This window comes from Tachysurus vachellii, chromosome 9 (assembly GCF_030014155.1).
Source record: "Tachysurus vachellii isolate PV-2020 chromosome 9, HZAU_Pvac_v1, whole genome shotgun sequence".
NCBI classification, from domain to species: Eukaryota; Metazoa; Chordata; class Actinopteri; order Siluriformes; family Bagridae; genus Tachysurus; species Tachysurus vachellii.
Window position 1 is genome coordinate 12,146,364 of NC_083468.1, and position 22,916 is coordinate 12,169,279.

General features: G+C 38.0%; 1 protein-coding gene across 2 annotated transcripts in view; it reads right to left on the reverse strand.

Moving 5' to 3' along the window:
- rasgrf1 (Ras protein specific guanine nucleotide releasing factor 1) overlaps positions 1-22,916 on the reverse strand; it is a 148,126-nt gene that overhangs the window by 109,447 nt on the left and 15,763 nt on the right. The window lies entirely within an intron of this gene.

Sequence of the window (22,916 nt, forward strand, 5' to 3'; positions counted from 1 at the left end):
ATTCCATATCTAAAGCATTTTGAGCGCAATATAAATGTATCATATTGTTATTCTTATTATATATGAATAATAAGCTAATTTATTTAATTAAGCTACATTTAAACAAAAATTTGTTAAAAAAATGTTTTTTATAATTTTTTTGTTTAAATGTAGCTAAAATAATTGATTGCGACCACTTACCTTAAATAAATTTAGTAAATTGAATGAATCATTTTTTTCAGTGTGTGTTGTAAGATCTGTAAAGTGTTCTCAGTCAATAAATATCTGTTTTAGTTTTCTATATCGTGTTTAAGTCATTATTTATACATTTTATGAAATACAATGTTATCTAAATACAATGTCTGAGGTATTTTTTTTATTAAAAATAAGCTCCAGTTCATGTTCTCTAAACAATAAACACTGTTTATCACATGATTTTTAGTCTGATTATTTGCATTGAGCATATCGCAATATAGAGGTTGTTCTTATGTAGTTATGTACTAATTTAGCATTTTTTGTCTGATTATTTGCCATTGAGGCATATCACAATAGAGAGATTAGCAACCTGCGTGGCGCAGATCGATTGACACATGAGATCAATGTAACGCGAGTGATAAGCTTTTGAATGGCTCTCGCGGAACTTTGATGTCATAGATTGATTTGTCTGTGCAGTGCTGCATGCAGTCAAATACATGTAAACAATATGCCTGTTTCATTACGTTCAGGCCGAATACAGATGCCCCTACACCAGGGGCGGTTCTAGACCTTTTTTAGGGTGGCTTCAGCCCCCCTGTGTGATCTCAGCCACCCTAAAACTATAAGGATAATTTTTACTTTCATAAATAAACAATAAAAATTACGTTAAAATGCAGGACATGTCGTCGATGGGAAAGAAAATTATTTATCAGTTTGATCCAAGAGCGATTTTTTTACTTTGCTTTTACGCGCGTGCGTTGTAGTCTTTTATAAGTGCGTCTTCAGCTGTCTGCTTTATTTGAATGGAGAAGCACAGGTACGCGCAGCGTGCACGCGCAGTCAGAGCTGGAGGTGTTTATCTATAACGTTAATCGGCGGAAAGACGCAAAGACAGCAACCAAAAGCAGTGAAATTTCACTATTCTTATTACCAGAGTTGTCATATAATATATAATATAAAACTCTTCTTCTTTCAAATTCTCTCTGAGGGCTAAGCCCCCAAAGATGAAATCCTAGAACCACCCCTGCCCTATACTCGTAATATATTCATTTATTAAAAAAAAAAAGGCATCACCCTCATGTCCATGTGTACACGTGTAAAATAAAATATGAATTATTAAAAAAATAATTAAGCATTATTTATAAAAAAATTAAATATGCATTATTTATGTCTCCCCACAGTCTTTATTTTAGCTGCTTCATAACATTTAGCCTTGATAGACCACTGACACAACCCCCAATACTATTCGATCTCCTCTCAGGGATTCAAAAGAAAACCGTTTTTTCCTGTTTTCACCATGTTGTGGGGTGATTGCAGTTACTGTTTAAATGCTATTTACTGCATAACTTATAAACATTCATCTGAAATACCCTATAACTTGGGTCAAAAATGGGTCGATATTGCATAACTTAATTTGACATATGTTGATATAACCAACTTAAATTTACAGCAATAAGTGGAAAGTTTTACGTAATCAACAAATGGTTAATACAAAGCACAAGCTTTTTCTTGCAGTTACTTTGTTTAAATGCTATTTACTGCATAACTTAAAGGGTATTTCAGATGAATGTTTATAACTTAGAAAAAATGGGTCCAGAGCCGATCCTGACCTCCTTGGGGCCCTAAGCAAAATTCTGCTAAGGGGCCCTCCTACCTGACCCGTGAGCCATGTAAACCATTTGCCACACATTCACACTTGACAGCATCTCCTCTACTAACAAATTTCAGCATAGCACCTGTAAGGTTTAGATAACTACTATTATTCATTTTATAAGCTGCATTAGGCCCCACTTAAACTGCCTCCCTCAGATTCCTCTTTATCCATTTTCAAATGTAAAATACTATTTATAATATGACTTGGCTCTTGCAATATTCAACTAGTGAATATGCAATAGCAGATATCAGCAATTACGTTTTTACTAGTGTAAAATGTAATTCCTGATATCAAAAATATGGTTACTACTAGAAATCACACTCTTAATATTTACATTTTTTGAAAACTGAATTGATATCAAAAATCCATATCATGTGAATGTATAAAAGCTAAAATACTTGCCATACCGTATCACTTTTTATAGTATGCATTAGAGCAATACTTGATCCCTGATGGTTATTATTTACTGAGGAATGTGCATTCATATTGACCTGGCATTATGCTCATTCCAATGTAAATCCATTGGTTTCCATATTGCATTAACGTTGTTGTAACCTTGAGAGACTATAAACATTGTCATTTAGGAGTGCTATCACGCTACTTTTTGTACTGGTCCACTTTTTTTTTCACTCTTTCAGATGGATAACTCCGCTTCATATTGTCATCTATACAGCAGGGGTGATTCTAGGGTCAGAGCTTTAGAGGTGCTGAGCTCCTTTTCAGGGGTGCTGAAGCTAAGGTTATGATAAAAAGGCACACCGAGGTGTGTCATTTTAAATGTCTTTATTATTATTAGGGGTTCAAGCGCAAAGCGCTGAAACCCTATTGTTTTTGTTAGGATTTTTATTATTATTAGGGTTCAAGCGCGAAGCGCTGGAAACCTATTGTTTTTGTTAGGATTTTTATTATTAGGGTTCAAGCGCGAAGCGCTGGAACACTATTGCATTCGTTCTGATTTTTATTATTAGGGTTCAAGCGCAAAGCGCTGGAAACCTATTGTTTTTGTTAGGATTTTTATTATTAGGGTTCAAGCGCGAAGCGCTGGAACACTATTGTATTCGTTCTGATTTTTATTATTAGGGTTCAAGCGCGAAGCGCTGGAAACCTATTGTTTATGTTAGGATTTTTAATTATTATTATTATTATTATTAGGGTTCAAGCGCGAAGCGCTGGAAACCTATTGTTTTTGTTAGGATTTTTATTATTATTATTATTATTATTATTATTAGGGTTCAAGCGCGAAGCGCTGGAAACCTATTGTTTTTGTTAGGATTTTTATTATTATTACTATTATTTTTGTTAGGATTATTATTATTATTATTATTATTATTATTATTATTATTATAAGGGTTCAAGCGCGAAGCGCTGGAAACCTATTGTTTTTGTTAGGATTTTTATTATTATTATTATTATTATTGCTTTTTATTATTATTATTATTGAAGTGCTGGAAACCTATTGTTTTTGTTAGGATTTTTATTAGGGTTCAAGTGCGAAGCACTGAAAACCTATTGTTTTTGTTAGGATTTTTATTATTATTATTATTATTATTATTATTATTAGGGTTCAAGCGCGAAGCGCTGGAAACCTATTGTTTTTGTTAGGATTTTTATTATTATTATTAGGGTTCAAGCGCGAAGCGCTGGAAACCTATTGTTTTTGTTAGGATCTTTATTATTATTACTATTGTTTTTGTTAGGATTATTATTATTATTATTATTATTATTATTATCAGGGTTCAAGCGCGAAGCGCTGGAAACCTATTGTTTTTGTTAGGATTTTTATTATTATTATTATTATTATTATTATTATTATTCCGCCCTAGAAACGGTCGTGCAGCCCAAACCGTAAGACCTAGAGAGCTCAAACTTGGTCAGATGGTAGTACTGGTCACAGTTACTCAGGGCCAAAATCTCAGCGGAATCGGACAATTTGTCCCCATAACCCCTAAACGCGTTTGTCCTCATAACCCCTAAACCCCTAAAACCCCTATGTCCAAATCTCAAGTGCTTTATATCATTGGAATCCTTGGCTCATGACTTAAAAAACTTATATCTCCGATTTCATCTTCGCCATTACATTTTTTCGCTATAGTGCATTTTGTCCGAAACCTACTTTTGCAAACTAGTCCTAGGTTTTTCGCCTGGTCGAGACCAATCCAGTGCAGTAATATTCTCTGGAGTCTCAATGTCAATAATCTTTGAAAAAAAGTCGAAATTTTGATTCAGGGTCCTTAAGGGGCCCCAAAACGTTTGTGTATAAAAGCTAAAATATAATGTATAAAATGTATAAAATTTATAAAACGTATAATGTAATGCAAATGTATAAAAGCTAAAATACTTGCCATACCGTATCACTTTTTATAGTATGAATTAGAGCAATACTTGATCCCTGATGGTTATTATTTACTGAGGAATGTGCATTCATATTGACCTGGCATTATGCTCATTCCAATGTAAATCCATTGGTTTCCATATTGCATTAACGTTGTTGTAACCTTGAGAGACTATAAACATTGTCATTTAGGAGTGCTATCACGCTACTTTTTGTACTGGTCCACTTTTTTTTTCACTCTTTCAGATGGATAACTCCGCTTCATATTGTCATCTACACAGCAGGGGTGATTCTAGGGTCAGAGCTTTAGAGGTGCTGAGCTCCTTTTCAGGGGTGCTGAAGCTAAGGTTATGATAAAAAGGCACACCGAGGTGTGTCATTTTAAATGTCTTTATTATTATTAGGGGTTCAAGCGCAAAGCGCTGAAACCCTATTGTTTTTGTTAGGATTTTTATTATTATTAGGGTTCAAGCGCGAAGCGCTGGAAACCTATTGTTTTTGTTAGGATTTTTATTATTAGGGTTCAAGCGCGAAGCGCTGGAACACTATTGCATTCGTTCTGATTTTTATTATTAGGGTTCAAGCGCAAAGCGCTGGAAACCTATTGTTTTTGTTAGGATTTTTATTATTAGGGTTCAAGCGCGAAGCGCTGGAACACTATTGTATTCGTTCTGATTTTTATTATTAGGGTTCAAGCGCGAAGCGCTGGAAACCTATTGTTTATGTTAGGATTTTTTATTATTATTATTATTATTATTAGGGTTCAAGCGCGAAGCGCTGGAAACCTATTGTTTTTGTTAGGATTTTTATTATTATTATTATTAGGGTTCAAGCGTGAAGTGCTGGAAACCTATTGTTTTTGTTAGGATTTTTATTAGGGTTCAAGTGCGAAGCACTGAAAACCTATTGTTTTTGTTAGGATTTTTATTATTATTATTATTATTATTATTATTATTATTAGGGTTCAAGCGCGAAGCGCTGGAAACCTATTGTTTTTGTTAGGATTTTTATTATTATTATTAGGGTTCAAGCGCGAAGCGCTGGAAACCTATTGTTTTTGTTAGGATCTTTATTATTATTACTAGTAGGGTTCAAGCGCGAAGCGCTGGAAACCTATTGTTTTTGTTAGGATTATTATTATTATTATTATTATTATTATTATTATTATTATTATCAGGGTTCAAGCGCGAAGCGCTGGAAACCTATTGTTTTTGTTAGGATTTTTATTATTATTATTATTATTATTATTATTATTATTATTCCGCCCTAGAAACGGTCGTGCAGCCCAAACCGTAAGGCCTAGAGAGCTCAAACTTGGTCAGATGGTAGTACTGGTCACAGTTACTCAGGGCCAAAATCTCAGCGGAATCGGACAATTTGTCCCCATAACCCCTAAACGCGTTTGTCCCCATAACCCCTAAACCCCTATGTCCAAATCTCAAATGCTTTATATCATTGGAATCCTTGGCTCATGACTTAAAAAACTTATATCTCCGATTTCATCTTCGCCATTACATTTTTTCGCTATAGTGCATTTTGTCCGAAACCTACTTTTGCAAACTAGTCCTAGGTTTTTCGCCTGGTCGAGACCAATCCAGTGCAGTAATATTCTCTGGAGTCTCAATGTCAATAATCTTTGAAAAAAAGTCGAAATTTTGATTCAGGGTCCTTAAGGGGCCCCAAAACGTTTGCACTGTGAGGAGCCAGTTTTACTAAAATGTCAATACCTCAAGAACTAAATGAGCTATCAACACCAAACCTGGGACACATGTGAAAGAGGTCAAACTGAGGTCACAGTTCAAAAACCGTGGCGATTGTTTGTTCTTGTTCTCTCTCTCTCTCTCTCTTTGCTGCTTGCAGCTTTAATTATTATTATTATTATTATTATTATTATTATTATTATTATTATTATTATTATTATTCCGCCCTAGAAACGGTCGTGCAGCCCAAACCGTAAGGCCTAGAAAGCTCAAACTTGGTCAGATGGTAGTACTGGTCACAGTTACTCAGGGCCAAAATCTCAGTGGAATCGGACAATCTGGGGCGCTTCAGCAGATGTATTGTGTTACATATTGTGGTACAGATGTATTGTGTTGCTGTGTCTCGCTCTGCTCACTCACAGTCACACACAGAACAGCTCTCTGTCTCTCCCTCAGTCACTCGGGTTCGCGGGTCTTTTCCGTTAACGTTTAGGGTTTCTTCAGCTTTTTACTTCGGGTTGTAACGTTAATAATACGTACTTACTAACCAGTAGAGTTCTGGTAAACGTGGGTTCGTTCAGACGTGGTGCTTTCTTGGTAGAATGCGACTCGCATTGCGTCTCTGCCTGTCGGAGATTTTTTTTCTTTTTTAAACCTTCTCTAAACTGTCTCTAACCAGTAACCAGACACTGAGTGTCTGACACGTTTTTGCTGTATTTCATAAAAACATAAAGGTAGTAAGCTAGTGTTATAAATATTACAAATTAATTATTACCGGTTAAAGCCCCGCCCATTTCAAGACAAGCCCCACCTACTTCCGGGTTAGGCCCCACCAACTCCGAGAATCAGAATCAGAATCTTTGCCTTACGAGTCAGTAGAAAATTGGGTTTTTGGACTGTTTTTTTAAAAAATGGCTGTTTTTAGTGATTTTTCTGTTATAGCACCACCAAGTGGCCAATCGCCCCGGTTTTTGAACTGTGACCTCAGTTTGATCTGTTTCACATGTGTCCCAGGTTTGGTGTTGATAGCTCATTTACTTCTTGAGTTATTGACATTGTAGTATAACTGGCTCCTCACAGTCCAAACATTTTGGGGCCCCTTAAGGACCCTGAATCAAAATTTCGACTTTTTTTCAAAAATTATTGACAATGAGACTCCAGAGAATATTACTGCACTGGATTGGTCTCGATCAGGCGAAAAACCTAGGACTAGTTAGCAAAAGTAGGTTTCGGACAAAATGCACTATAGCGAAAAAATTTAATGGCGGAGATGAAATCGGAGATATATCAATTGATGATAGTGGTAATGAAGGGCAGAAGGTCTTGCGAGATGTTCTGAAGCATAGTGGAAGGGAGTGGATCCAATGGGCAGGTGGTAGGATTGCAAGACTGGATGAGTTGTAAGATCTCTTCTGCTTCTACAGTTGAGAAATGTGACAATGAAGTAGTGGGGGAATCCATACTGTGAGATGTAAGTGCAGTCGGTGCTGAAGTGAAGGTCCAGCAGATTTCCTCAATCTTCTCCTGGTAGAAAGAAGCAAAGTCTTCTGCAGTCAGGGAGGACGAAGGAGGAGGAGCCGGAGGGTTGAGCAGAGAAGTGATGATGTTGTGGAATTTCCGAGGGTCGTGTGAGGAAACTTCAAGCTTTGCCTTGTAGAAGGAAATCTTGGCAGAAGCCACATCTGAAGAGAACTTGGCAAGGAGTGTTCAGTAAGATCTGCATCAAGTTGTGATTTCTTCCACCTTCTCTCTGATGATCTTAACTCTTTTCGATTGTTGCACAGCACATCTGAAAGCCAAGGAACAGAACAAGAAGTTTTCTTGGGTTTAGTGAACATAGGGCAGAGGAAGTCCATAGTTGAAGAAAGAGATGAAAGGAAAGTATCTGTGGCCAAGTCCAAGGGTAGTGAGGAAAAAGACTCAGGATCAGGAAGAGAATTAAGCGTGCCAGAAGCTACAGAAAAGGGGAGACAGAGTGAAGGTTGTGGTCGGTAAGAGCGAGGGGGTGAGAGGTAGTTTTAGGTAGGATAGGTAGAGTGATGGTGAAGGATACCAGGTGATGATTGGAGATGTGTAGTGGTGCAGAACCACACAGTTGCAAAAGAAGCCAAAAAAGTCACCCATGCCAAAGAAGTCTTTATGTCATGCCTCCACAATTATCGTCCCTTCGCACTCACATCCATCGTGATGTAGTGCTTCAAGAGGCTCATCATGAGGCACATCAAGACCCGGCTACCACCATCAATGTACACCCTGCAATATGTGTATTGCCCAAACCGCTCCTGGGATACTGCAATTGCCATATCCCTCCATCTGGCCCTCACCCACCTGGACAATCAAGACACATATGTACGAATGCTGTTCATAGACTTCAGTTCAGCATTCAATGCAATCATCCCTCAGCACCTGATCGAGAAGCTGAGCCTGTTGGGCTTGTTGCACACTCATTTAATCGCTGTTTTGAAAACAACATTTTAAAACCTCATACAATGCTGCTATTACACAAGTGTATATCCAATGCTGCTATTAGACAAGTGTATATATGTGTTCACTAGAATTCTCTTTGTTCAGATTCCGGTATTTTTTCAAAACGTACTGTATAATATACAGTATGCGCATTGTTGTGTACTTACCTTGTAATGTTTTGTATTGTCTGTTTGCACTGTCTTTTGTCTCTGTTTACACTGGGTTGCACAGATGCACTTTATGTGGCTAGGACAACATACTTTAAGTCCTTAGCTCTGTGTTGTTTTAGGTAGCTATATGTTGTTTTGTATAGCACCCTGGTCCAGCAGAAACACTGTAGCTATATATGGTTGGAATGACCATAAAAAATCCTTGACTTGACTGTATGACGTTTTGACTGGCATTTATAATCTCTCTCAATCCAAGCAATTTGCAAAAAACACATTCATCATGCCGGTGCCTAAGCTCTCTAACCCACAGTGATGAATCCGACTACAGGGGGAGGTAAATTGCCTGGCCGCGTGTTGTGCTGACAATAACCTGCTCCTTAATAACAGCAAGTCCACCTTATTGTGGACTCTAAGGAGAAGAGAGGTAGTACACACACCCCATTCACATCAGTGGGATGATGGTTGAAAATGTTACCAGCATCAAGTTCCTGGGGATCCACATCTCTGAGGACTTGTTTTGGTTTCTATTTCCCTCTGATGACTTATTGTTCCGTGGATTATTGGCATACCGCTCCGTGAGATTTTTTCAGACTTTTTTTCATGGGATTTGCATGATCTCTAAACAGTAAGCCTGTTTCTCCGTTGGCTTATTATTTGCTCTGTGTTTAATGTACAAACTCTTAACTGTTTGCATTTTCTTTTATCTGCTCTGTTGCCAGTCTATGAACTGTTCTGTTTATTATTCTCTCCATTTTGGACTCTACGTTCATTGCCAGATGTTGCTTTTCCGTTTGTATGTCTGCTTATTTAATGACTTTCATTTTATTGTTATTTTACTATTCCTCAGCCAGCTGATTTTCGTGGTGCGTTTTTTTACTGTAGATATGTATTTTAATTCTCTTAGTTACTCAGTTATTTTGCATGGTCTTGCTGTCATAATGGTCATAATGTTTATGTTCTTTGTTTTTGATCTTTTTTTTATTTTCTGAATTATGTTACATGCAAATTACCTGCTTTTGTTTCTTAGCCACCCTAGTTTTTTTTTTTTAACTCTAGGGCCTTTTATATTTGTCTTAAATCTGGACTTGCCACCTATGCCGACTCTTGGCTAAGATTTGGATTCTAAGCTATTCATTAAATTGCCTACTAATTTTATCTGGCGTTGTTGCATTTGGGTCCCTCCCGTCTGATCCCTGACACTAACGCTGTGCAGTTGAGAGCATCCTAACCATCTATATCAAATTCTGGTACGAGAATTGCTGCATCACAGACCATAAAGCACTTCAGAGGGCAGTGAAAACTGCCCAGTGCATTATTCGGACCCCACTTCCTGCCACTGAGAATGTCCAGAGGAAGAGGTGTCTGTATAAAGCACGCAAGGACACCTCGCACCCACCCCATAAACCTTTTACCCTCCTACCCTTTAGGAAGAGGTTCAGATGCCTTCAGTCAGGCTAAGGAACAGCATTTAACCCCACAGCAGTCTCCTTACTGAAATCTGTAACTCACTAACACCCCACTGAAAGTATAATTCTTCATCCCTGGAGAAAAAGCAAGCCAAAATTCCTAACTCTGTTCCTGATGTGGAATTTCGTACCATTGAGCTAGCGAGCTAATGTTACACCTTAGATCAAATAGGGAATTATTAAAAGGAGAAATTACCCTGATTGAGGACAGACTGGGAGTTCTGGAAGAGGATGTTCTTATCTAATCTTTGTAAGGGTAACAAACCATTTGTTTCCAAAAGCTGAATTGAATGTGGTATTTGCAGTCTAAAAGACCTGTACAATGATTATGGGCTTAAGTCCTTTCTGAATATAATAGATGAATTCTCTCTCCCAGGATCCTTCTTTTTTTTGTACTTAAGATTATTATCTGAGCTTAAAGATTCTGGAGTTCCCTGGTTGATTAAAATATTTACTCATCCTATGATAAAATGGATAGATTCTAGTATGTTTTCTAGATATGTTGTTAATATAATTTATAAGTCACTTGTGGTATGACAGTATTTAAACTTTACAATTGAGTGTTTCTGGAAAAGAAACCTTAATACTGCGATTGATTAGGACAATGCCTGGGGGAATTGTTTTGCTACCTCAATAAACCCAGATCACCAAATTATGTATTATTAGTTAATTTATATGGCATATACCACTCCCTGTTTATTATATAAAATGAAAAGAAAGCCTGATCCCTTATGTCACCTGTGCAGGAGCTCAAGTCAAGGCAAATATATGCATATGTTCTGGGACTGTTCCCAAATTGTGTTGCTCTGGTCCCTGGTACAGGACTTATTGTAGGATCTTCTGAAGACTCAGATCCAAAAGGACCCACTGCTTTTTCTCTTGCTGGATGATTTTTCACTATCATTGTCAGCCAATCAAAAAAAGATTTTGTCTGCTGCTCTTACTGCTGCCAAAATGTTTATTCTGAAACTGTGGTTAGATCCATCTCCCCCAGTTAGTTTACAATGTAAATTGTTGCCCTTTTGGAGTGTACCACAGTCAAAATACATGGCACCATCAGAACCAACCTCTGTTACATCCATTAACTTTACTGCATGTTGGAATTTTTTTTTTTATAGTTTCTCTTTCTAGCCATCCACCTAGTGCACATTTTTGTTATATTTATGTTCCCTATTTTGTTTTCCCTTTATCATGCACCAAAAAGGAAGGCAACGTATAATCCATGGTAATAATTTGTTTAAGGTTCAGCACAAACATGCATGTGGACACCTGACCTACAGATGTGTGCCTTTCCTCATGCATATACACACACAAGTCTTCTGTCAGGACTCAGCCCGGACTTTGGCCATGTGCATTTGTTTGTGTTTTGTGTCACATGTCTGCCCCCCCCTTGTCTCTTCCTGCCCACTTCTGCACCCCTGTTCCTCATGTGTTTGATTGTCTTGTCTATTTAGTTGAGCCGCGTTGCCTTGAGCAGGGCGGAATCCTTTGTCGTCCTGTCTCCAATGTGTGTCTATGTTTCTAGTTAATAAATCATTATATTCATTAAATTATTTTAGCTATCCTGCAGTTGGGTCTGTTTTTATCCCTGCGTCTCTGACATCTTCTGTTGTCTCAGTTTAGCATTAGGTTCATAGTTAATGGGTAATTGATTCTGTTTCAATACATCTATTGTTAATTGATTCTGTTTCAATACATCAAAAATCCTATTGCTGTGTTGAGGTCTGGAATTTGACTTGGACATTCCAACATCACTTTTTTATTTTATTTTTTATTTTCTTTTTCATATAGTTTTTGATTTGCTGATGCTGTGCTGTTGCACAATTTTTTGCCCAGCCTAAGCTGCAGAACAGATGCCTCACTTTTGTCTCTGGTATAAATTGGATCATTATTTTTCTATGACACGAAATAAAACATCACCCTTTACCATTAGACTGGTCATTCAGTGCATATATACATACATTATACACACACACACACACACACACACACACACACATACATATATACATATATATATATATATATATATATACATATATATATATATATATATATATATATATATATATATATATATATATATATACATATATATATATATATATATATATATATACGTATATATATATATATATATATATATATATATATATATATATATATATATATAATGTATGTATATATGCACTGAATGACATGTATATATATATATATATATATATATATATATATATATATATATATTCTCTTTCTCTTTGGAAGAATAAGCATGGCTCTGCTCAGGCCACTACCAAACTCAGCCCAGGGTCACGAATATCTCCTCATCCTTCCTGAGGTGGTCCCACTATGGAAAGCCTCCTACCAGAACATTGCTAGGAAGCTCATTTCTCTCTTCAAACGAGAGGGCATATCCAAGGCCATACTCGTGGACCAAGGTATACCCATTGCGTCTCGGTTAATGTTGGATCTGTGTCCAGATTGCAGATAAAGCACCTCAGTACGTCTGTCTACCACCTCCAGACAGATGGACCCGTGGACAAGTTCAACCAAATGCTGAAGAGAATGCTACAAAATGTGGTAGACAGTGAAGGACGGAACAATCACCCTGCACAGCCCAGCCCAGGATAAGTCCTACTCCTCCTTCATAATGCGGCCTGCAATTTCCTAGTGAAGTGGCAGGGCCTTCAATTTCCTAGTAAAGTGGCAGGGCCCCTACTTGGTCTTTGAGAGGCTTGGGTCGTTGAACTACCACCTGCAACAACCAGGTAAGCATGCAGACAAAATTTGTATCATAAAAATCTGTGGAAAAAGTGGATACCATTTTGTTGACTGTGTGTGCCCTTGCCTCTGTCAGCGCAGATTTCCAAGTACATGCCCTTGTGCAGAGGGGAGTTGATCACTCAGCAAGTCAGCATCAAAACCTCATGAAAAAAACATGAGTCACACTCATGTAGTCCAGCATGAGGTCAAAACCCCTCCTGGGATGATGGTACAAGCTACAGAGGATGAAGTGGCCAAAATGCTGCAAGATGGCATCAAGAAAGAGTTTGCCAGCTGAAGGTTCAGCCCCATAGTCATAGTGTCTGGATATGCATGACTTCTGTTTCCAAACAGGTGTCAGACTTTGACAGCTATCCCCTTCCTGCTACATATTCACACTACATCTGATGAAAGGATATTGGCAGGTGTCACTGGTTCCTAACGCTTGTCCCAAGACGGCCTTTAGCACCGCCAGCAGGCACTGGCAGTACCAAGATCTAATGTTCTCCCAAGTTCTCCCCCATTGATAATTCACCACAGTGTATGTGGATGAGGTGTTAATACACTCTTCCACTTGGACCACCTGTTCCACCTGGGGGAGGCTCTGGTCACCTTCCGGAAAATGAGACTAACAGATAACACCCACAAATGCCATCTGGGGCTAACCATCGGCCACCTCCTCAAACCTCAGAAGAAGAAAATGGAAGCGGTAAAGGAGAACCCCCTTCCCACTACCCCTTTCCAGGGCTAACTCCTAACTTCTCCTCTGTAGCCTCTCCCATTTAGGATCTAACCAAAAAGGGCCAACCTGAACGGGTGCAGTGGACCGACGCAATAGAACAGGCCTTCTGCCACCTCAAAGAAGCCAAGGACTCTTGGGTAACTCAATGGTTCCTCTCATTGAAACACTTCTTGTTTTAAATCAAACACAGGGCCTGATCCCAACATGGAAACATGGATAACCTCTCCCTTGGCTACATTCTAAGGGTACGTCAGCTGCTAGACGAGGTCTCCGAACTAAGGAGGGAGCTGAAAGCCTGCCAAAACTGGAGGAGCCAAACAGGAGTGGCCTCCAACACTTCACCCTCCAAGAATTGATTTTATTTCGGTGGAATAATGCTGGATGTCTCTCCTACCCTGTGTTTCACCAGAATCTCTGGCCTGACTGTAGTGAAGCCTCTCCAGCCACCAGCCAGAGGCTTCCTGGGTTGACTGATTGCAACTGTACCTCCTCCACTCTGCCACGGACATGGACCACCAGCACTGCTCCCTAGCCTGCTCTCACCTTACCTGCTTCCAATTTTCTGCACTGAATTTTCCAGTGCCTTCCCGACTTGTCTTTGCATCCCACCTTGCAGTGTGAGTCGCTGCAATATATAAATAGGTTTGTATGTTTTTTATGTAACTGACAAAATAAATAAACTGGATTTTAATGTATATGTGCAGAAAATTTAGGAACTTATGACTTAAATGACAGTTATACTACAAGAATACTGCACTTAGTAAATACTTTGATATTTACACTCCTTTGCTTGTATGAAGTCAATGATATGTAAAGTTATTTAATTTAGATTTTGCCTGTATCTGATGTACTTGATTAAATTAGGTGAACTCATTTTTGATCAGAGAAATAAATACAACAATCAGTAATAAAAGAAGGTATGAATCAGGCATGATGTAGGAAGGAAAATGCTGTACAAATTTTCTTACTGTCTATGGCTTCTATATCATCACTGGTCACTTTATTTGCATCACTGATAGCACTATGTTGTTTTCTAAAACCTGATTGAAACTTTTACCAATTCCCAATTCTTTTTTCAAAAATCTTCTGTTGCTTCAATTGTTCATATACAAGTTGAAAAAATAAGAATGAGAGCTCTAAATTTCCACAGACAGAAGTCAAAAAAAAGATTTTGAAATAATATGCTAATTTTAGCTGTCTAAAATAGCAGCATTATCTATGCTTGTCTTTAGCTATAAATTTATTTAAGTCAGTGTTTCAGAAAAAAATCTTGTTTAACATTTAAAGCTGTAATGACAGGGTAAAATTATAGAGGCTCTCTAGCTAGAAATGAAAGTGTCAATTTTTAGTTTGAAGAAGTCAAAGACAAACTACCCTTAACTAAACAGCTTCAAATGGCTAGCTAAAATACCACATTAAAATTTAAACATCTGCATCTGCAACAGGAAATATCTGCAGTCACCAGACCACATAACCGTTCTCCATTGCTCCAAAATTCAATCTTTATGCTGACTAGTAAACTGTAACTGGGTTTCTTGGGGCAACACACCTGTTTAGTCCCAATTCTGTTAAGTTCTCTTTACATCACATTCTGCATGTGAAAAAGCCCTTACTTTCACTAGTAAAAATAACTGTCCTAAACCTAATGTAGTTTTTTTTATGTTTGTTTTATTATGGTTTGATTTCAGCAAAATTTTAAGTGATCTCAGATCACAATAATTGTGACATGTAGTTTTTACCAATTTATCTTACATGATGATCAATCAAATTGCAATAATATTGTTTATAAGAGAAGTGATGATTATGCATTGCTTAAAGAAACACAAAATACAATGTGTAAAGGAATGGACTACCAAAGCTATTTGTCCAAATGCTGTGTGATCAAATATAGCCACTAAACCATATTAGCGGTGGCAAGCAGTGGGCAACTTTTTTAGTCTTTGAATATTTGATTCACTGTTTGATGTACAATATAATTGAGACAACATGTTATTCCTTATAGTTTTTCTGTATTTCCAAATATAATGTTCTGTTATATATATATATATATATATATATATATATATATATATATATATATATATATATATATATAAACAGAACATTATATTTAATCATTTACATACATTATAAATCATCATTTTTTAGGTATTATAAGATATATATATTATCTTATATCTTATAATACCTAAAAAATGATGATGAATGACTAAATGAATGATGTTGAATGACTATTGAGTCTGAATGAATTGGAGTAACATGTCTAAATAATTTACAAATCCTATGCCAAATTTCGAAGTCAAAGTTGAAATAAATAGTAAATGGTAGATGTTAATCGGATAAGCGGTAGAAAATGAGTGAGAGAGTGGCACATCTAAAAGCATAAAAAGCTGTAATAAAATGGCTGGTCAATGTGTTTTGATTAATTATCTAAATATTTTGGTTAAAGAACACAATCATGAAATAGCAATTTTAACAATAGCATAAGAAATCAAAAACATCTCCAAATGTGCAACAACTAATTTGACAGAAAAAATGTTATATGTACCTGTGCACTCTAAAACAAAGCCTTTTTGTGGTACAAAATATAACTCAGTGATTATTTAGTTAATAGAAGATAACACTATTTAAAGTTTCGTTGGGATCAATAAAGTTCTATATTATTTCTTATATAGTCTGTTTGTTTGGCAAGATAGCTGGTACTACTATTATTATTAGCCTTATATTATACCTCTAAGAGAACCTTCTTTGCAAGAACTGCTTTTAATATTAATGTTTCCCAATTTAGTCTTTTTTCCCCTCTGCATTTACTTGAAATACCTTGTTCTTCCAAAAAAAGCAAACATAGTTTCCATTGTAAACTCATTGTAAAATCATTCTTTAAATTGGTTATTATTCTCTAAGATTCATCATAATCTGTAAACTCCTTCCAGTTCATGACAGACCTTGATAATTCTAGAACCATATGTGAATATATAGTGCATCGGGAAAGTAATCACAGCACTTTACGTTTATCCACATATTATGCATTATTCCTAAATAGATTAAATTCATTATTTTTTAATTGAGTGACCAAGAACCCGATGGCCACTCTGTCAGAGCTCCAGCGTTTCTCTGTGGAGAGAGGAGAACCTTCCAAGAGGACCAACCATCTCTGCAGCACTCCACCAATCAGGCCTGCATTGTAGGAAGCCATTTCTCAGTAAAATGCAAATGATGGTCCATCTGTAGTTTGCTAAAAGGTGTTCAACAAAGTATTGAGCAAAAGCTGTGAATAATTATGCACATGTGATTTCTTTAGTTTTTATTTTTTATAAATTTTCAGAGATACACATTGTCATTATGGGTAATTGTTGAATTGAATTTAATCCATTTTGGAATAAGGCTGTAACATAACAAAATGTGCTATGTACTGTAAAGTCAATATACAGTAAACTCAGGTAATGCCTGCATTATTTCTAATAGTTTTAAAGCAACATACAGTATCAGCTCTGAGGCCACCACAATTAAATATTTTGATTTTACATTACCTTAAATGCAATCAGATTTGGCAGAGGTAAAAAAAATTACCCCTTACCCTCAAGAGTTAAAGCTAATATAGAAAGGTGTAATTTTATACGTGTTTTTTTCTGAACTGTTAAAACAAATATATTTTTTATATTATACTTAATTAACCCTTCCAGCTGAAATATCTTATTAAAAATTTCAAGACTGGCACAAGAGGATTTCTTGTTTACATTTAAGGCATTTGGTAGATGCCCTTATCCAAAGTTTTAAGTCTCTATTGATGGATACATTAACACTGGTTCACTGGGTCACAGACTTAGGATACCATCAATCTAAAACTGTTCAGTTGTTTTTTTTAAATACACATATAACAAACAAAAGAAAAAGTGCTAGATCAATTCTTTCAGGAAGAAACACTTAAGGAAACACTTGTTTATCCGGCAGGGGAAGAAACCTAGAATTAGGTCATCTGCACAGCAACAAAAGAGGGGAAAATGCAGAGGTGTGAAATCATGTATTTCTGACTATTACTGTGGCTGTCAGCTGAAACATACAATATGCTTGTGCACAAATGCAATAGCAGTGAGTTTTCCAAAACAAGCATTTTAATTAGCTCCTTGGATTCACTTGACAATAAAGGTTTGAGAAAAAAACTATCCTTAGTGGCATACAAAATGTAGTACCACTGCTCAGGTAGTGTGTGCATGATGACTTTCTCCTAAACAAACAAAGGATGATAAAAACACATGGAGTTTTGCTTCAATGTGAAGCCTACAGTATAGTGTACTTGCAATCATGTGATTTTTGATTTATCAGGACATTTTTCCTGTGCTTTGCTTTGCTTTGTCCTCAACTTGTCTTATCGTTTGATCTTTGCTTGGCTGTTAGCTTTGATGTGTTTTATGCTTTCTTGATTTTGCTCAACACCAGCTTCAACAAAATAAAAGCCCAACAGCATCTCTACTTTTTATAAAGGCTGAGAAATGTCTATCTCCCACCCCAAAACCCTGAGGGTATTGGGGACAGCTGAAAAGATCAACAAATTTCCTCTTCCTTCTGTCCTGGACATTTACAATGTTGCATCTGCAAAACCATCATCATTTTGGAATACCCCACATATTCTTCACCCTCCTGCAATTTGGAAAAAGGTACTGAAGCATCTGATCCCTCAAAACCACTCATTCAATATACATCTTTGTTTACAGCACCACCCCTATAACCACTGTACAAATGCTGTTTTGCAAATCACAATTCAATTGCAGACGCAATCACAACCTCATATTCAATGTACATCTAGCTATATTGTTTTTATCTGTTTCAAAATGAAATCAAATTACAAATTTTCACATACACATACATACAGAGTACGACATGCAGTGAAATGCTTTTTATGTCTGTCCGGTATTCATGCAATAAAAGGAATGGACCAAAATAAAACCAAAAAGAGGTAGATAAATAAAATCCTGTGCATGATGATCCTGTTGCGGTGAGGCAAAGACGAGTGAGGATTCAAATGCAGTTGAAACTTTTATTAATCTGAAACAAGAAGCAAGCAAACAGACTGGCAGGCAAAACAGGGCAGAACACTGAGCAAACAGGAAACAGGAACATAGACATAAACATTCAACAACGACCAGCACCAGGGAAGTGAACAAACAGAGTAGATATAACAAACAGGAACCAATGACCAAGCAGAGACAATCAGCGAAATTAAGGACTTTAACTATGACATGTTTGACCAAACTCAGGTTTATTGGGTACGATGGAAGCAAGACTTCTTCAGGGCACAAATACTGATGCTTAAAGGTATGTAACTTAAGCAGTAGCTGTTTTATCGTAACTCGTTCACTGCACAATATAAACAAATGAGTGATATATAGTTTTGTTTCTTATTTTGTTTCTATAATTTTTCAGAGAATAAAGAAGACATAGAGCAGGAGTTGTCTAAAGGCAAACGACTCCGGGTAGCACCCCTTAAAAAAACATTGTCATTGCCACCACATACTACTTGTTCCTTGCTAAAAGAGAGAACGGAAGGTGAGACCAAAAATGTGTGTTGCAAAGGTTATATTGTGTAACGTTATTTGTGCACGTGTGTATATTACAGGCTGGTCGGCCTGCACACCAGCATCCCAGGCTGGTCGGGCCTGCAAACAGCACCTAATGCTGGACCAGCACACCAGCATCCCAGGCTGGTCGGCCAGCACACCAGAAACCAGCACCAAATGCTGGACCAGCATACCACCATCCCAAGCTGGTCCCAGCATGCAAAACATACCTTATTCTGGTGACCAGCAATGCTGTTTTTTTTTTAGCAGGGGAAAGAAAGGATATGCTCATTTTAGAAAGTGTGCTCAGTCTAGAAAGTGTCATGGCTGCTTCTGGAACAGGCTCAATAACTCTTATTTAATATATAACTTATGATTATAAGAATTATACTGACTTTGCCAGTGTAATTGCAAGCAAAGTATATGCAACCAAATGTTTTTGTACAGTTTTTGCTCTTTGCAGAAGCTGTCACACATTTCAGGTCAATTGCTATTTTGCACAACACATTACAATACCTCATATAACTGCTGCTATTATACTAAGTGTACATTCCAGTATTATTCACATGCAATAGATAACATACCATATGTACACTGGTCGGTGCTGCTTTTGTGTATTGTCTTTTGTGTAATGTCTTGTATGTTGTCCTGCACTGTCTTTTTGTCTTTTGTCTTGCACTGTTTGCACCAGGTTGCACAGGTGCACTTTATCTGGCTAGCACTGACTTACTCAAATCCTTAGCTCTGTCTTTGTTTTATGAAGCACCACGGTCCTGGATAAACCTTGTCTCATTTCACTGTGTACTGCAACAGCTATATATGGTTGAAATGTCAATAAAAGCTTCCTAAATTAACTTCATTTGAAAGTGAAACTCGCAGACAATACAATGACAAGAATTCTGCACAGCAGCAGGCATAAATAGGGAGACAATTAGACACATGAGAACGCCCCCTGGAAAGCCCCCTAATGTTCCAACAGGTAAACGTGTCAGGATACAGCCTGGACTTTGGGCAGGTGATTTTGCTTATGTTCTGTGTCACGTGTCTGCCCCGGCCTTGTCTCTTCCTCCCCACCTCTGCACACCTGTTCCTAATGTGTTAATTGTGTTGTATATTTAACCATGCTGCATTGCCTACAGTGGCACGGAATCCTTGTCGTCCTAAGTAGTCTGGTCATGTCATGTTTTGTCAAGTCCTTGTCCCTGTTTTTATATGAAATTAATTAACAAATTCAGTTTATTTTACACTATACTGAATTTAGGTCTGTTTTTATCACTTAGTCACTGACAGAAGGATTCTGCCAGACCCAGACCCAGCAGGATAGTGTCAGCCTGGACCAGCTTATTGTGGGAGCATGTTTTTTTACGGACTTTTTTTTTCTCCTGGACTTTTGTTTTTTTTTGTGTGTGTGACATCGGCCCGCATTTGTTCCAGTGGGGGACGCCGCTCCGCTTCTGGTTTCCTGTGGGGGATACAGCCTCACTTCCTATTTGTGGACGATGTTGCAGCCCAGTTTTGTTTTTGTTTTTCTCTATGCCCTGCGGCATTGCCCCGCACCTGTTCCAGTGGGGGACGTCGCTTCACTTCCTGGTTTCCTGTGGAGGACCCCTCCCCACTTCGTGTCTGCAAAGGTGTTGCAGGCCCATATGTTTTACCCTAGGGATACTTTTGTTTCTTTTTTGCCTGTGGTGGAGGACTTTTCCCACCCTCCCCCTTTCTGGTTTTCTGGCCGTGGGTCTGGCCGTGGTGTGTCGGGGTTTATGCTCGGACATTCTGCTCATCTGTGCCTTTCTCCCCCCACCTGCCTTGCCCTGTGCCTTGCTTCTCCCTACCTGCCTCACCGTGTGCCTTGCTTGCCCCCACCTCCCACACACACACACCGCCTCTCTGTATGCTGACTCATTGTTCTTGCTGATGAGACCCACCACGGTCTTGTCATCAGCGAACTTGATAATATGGTTCAATCTGTGCACTGCAACACAGTCGTGAGTCAGCAGAGTGAACAGCAGTGGACTGAGCATGCAGCCCTGAGGGGCTCCAGTGCTCAGTGTGGTCATGCTGGAGATGATGTTCCCAATCCTGACTGACTGAGGTCTCCCAGTCAGGAAGTCCAGGATCCAGTTGCAGAGGGAGGTGTTCAGTCCCGGCAGGCTTAGCTTCCCAATCAGGTGCAGAGGAATGATTGTATTGAATGTTAAACCAAAGTCTATGAACAGCATTCGTACCTACTTATCTTTATTGTCCAGGTGTGTGAGGGCTAAATGAAGGGCCAGGGTAATGGCATTGTCCGTGGAGCATCTTGGATGATACGCGAACTGTAGAGGGTCCAGTGAGGGTGGTAACTGGGTCTTGATGTGCCTCATGATGAGCTTCTTGAAGCACTTCATAACAATGTGTACTGTGACGGGACGATAGTCATTGAGGCAGGACACTGTAGATTTCTGTGGGACGGGACAATGGTGGTTGTCTTGAAGCACGTAGGAACAACAGCGCTGCTCAAAGAAATGTTGAAGATGTCAGTGAAGACATCCGCTAGCTGTTCTTTCTTTCTTCTTTCTTTTTATTATTTATATAGCACACATTATACAACTGACGTTGCCCAAGGTGCTTCACAAACAGTCATATAAAACACTTAATTTAAGAGTTGCATACAACCACAATACAGTATAAGAAAAATAAAAAAAACAAGGCAGACATTAAAACAACAGAAAGCTATCCTTATCACTAGCTAAAACCCACAGGCCAAGCGCACTCAGACTGCCCCCATGCTACCTCTAATAAATGGGTTTTTAACAAGGCCTTAAACACATCCAGCGACTTTGCTGATCTGAAGGAGTGCGGAAGGTCATTCCATAGTAAAGGACCAGCATGCGAGAATGCTCTGTCCCCTTTGTGTTTATAATTAGTTCTCACAGTCACATGGAGATTTTGGTTCTCTGATCTCAATGACCTAGAGGAAGTGTATACCGACAACAAATCTAAAAAAATATGGTGTCGCCAAATTATGTAGTGCTTTAAAAACTGGCAACTGACAGGGAGGTATCTATTAGTCACTTGGAAACTAAGTGGGCATCAGGACCGAAAACTATAACCTCAGTTTTCTCCTCATTTAATTTGAAAAAGTTATCTGCCAACCAGTCTTTCACCTCCTGCATACATGCTAGTAGATTGCCAAAATCATCACAGTTTGACTGTTTTACCGAAAAATAGATCTGTATGTCATCCACATAGCAGTGAAAAGACATGTTGAGAGATGCTGAAAGATTGAACCAAGAGGTAGCATATATAAAGAGAATAAAACAGGAGCTAAAATCGAACCCCACACAGTAACAGGGACCTCAGGGACATACAGTCTTTTACACACACCGAAAAAGATCTATCAGCAAGATAAGATTTAAACCACTTTAAGACATTCCCCAAGATTCCAAACGCTGGATTAAAATATTGTGATCCACCATATCGAATGTAGCACTGAGATCTAGAAGAATCAAAACCGAATTTTCCGACCTCAGTTATGGAGTTCAACCACAGGTGTTCTTGGAGTTGCTTAAAAACAACTCTTTCTAACACCTTTGCTAGAAATGGTGAATGGAGAACAGCATGTTTAAAATCAATTGGACAGATGCCCTGGCTAAGGCATTTGTTAATTAAGTTCAAGATATTATCACCCACACTATCCATGATCTGCTGAAAAATTTGATCTGCAAATAACACTATTTGAGCAACAACATCAAGAATCTCAGCGCAGATGGATTTGAACTGCGTGAGATGCTCATCAATAGTTAGAGAGCAGAGAACAGTTTCAGAGCATGTAGCTGCATACCTTTTGTCATAGAGCTCTGCAAACTCACCACTAGTCGCAGGAGTTACCTTTCTAGTCCGCTTTTTTAATCA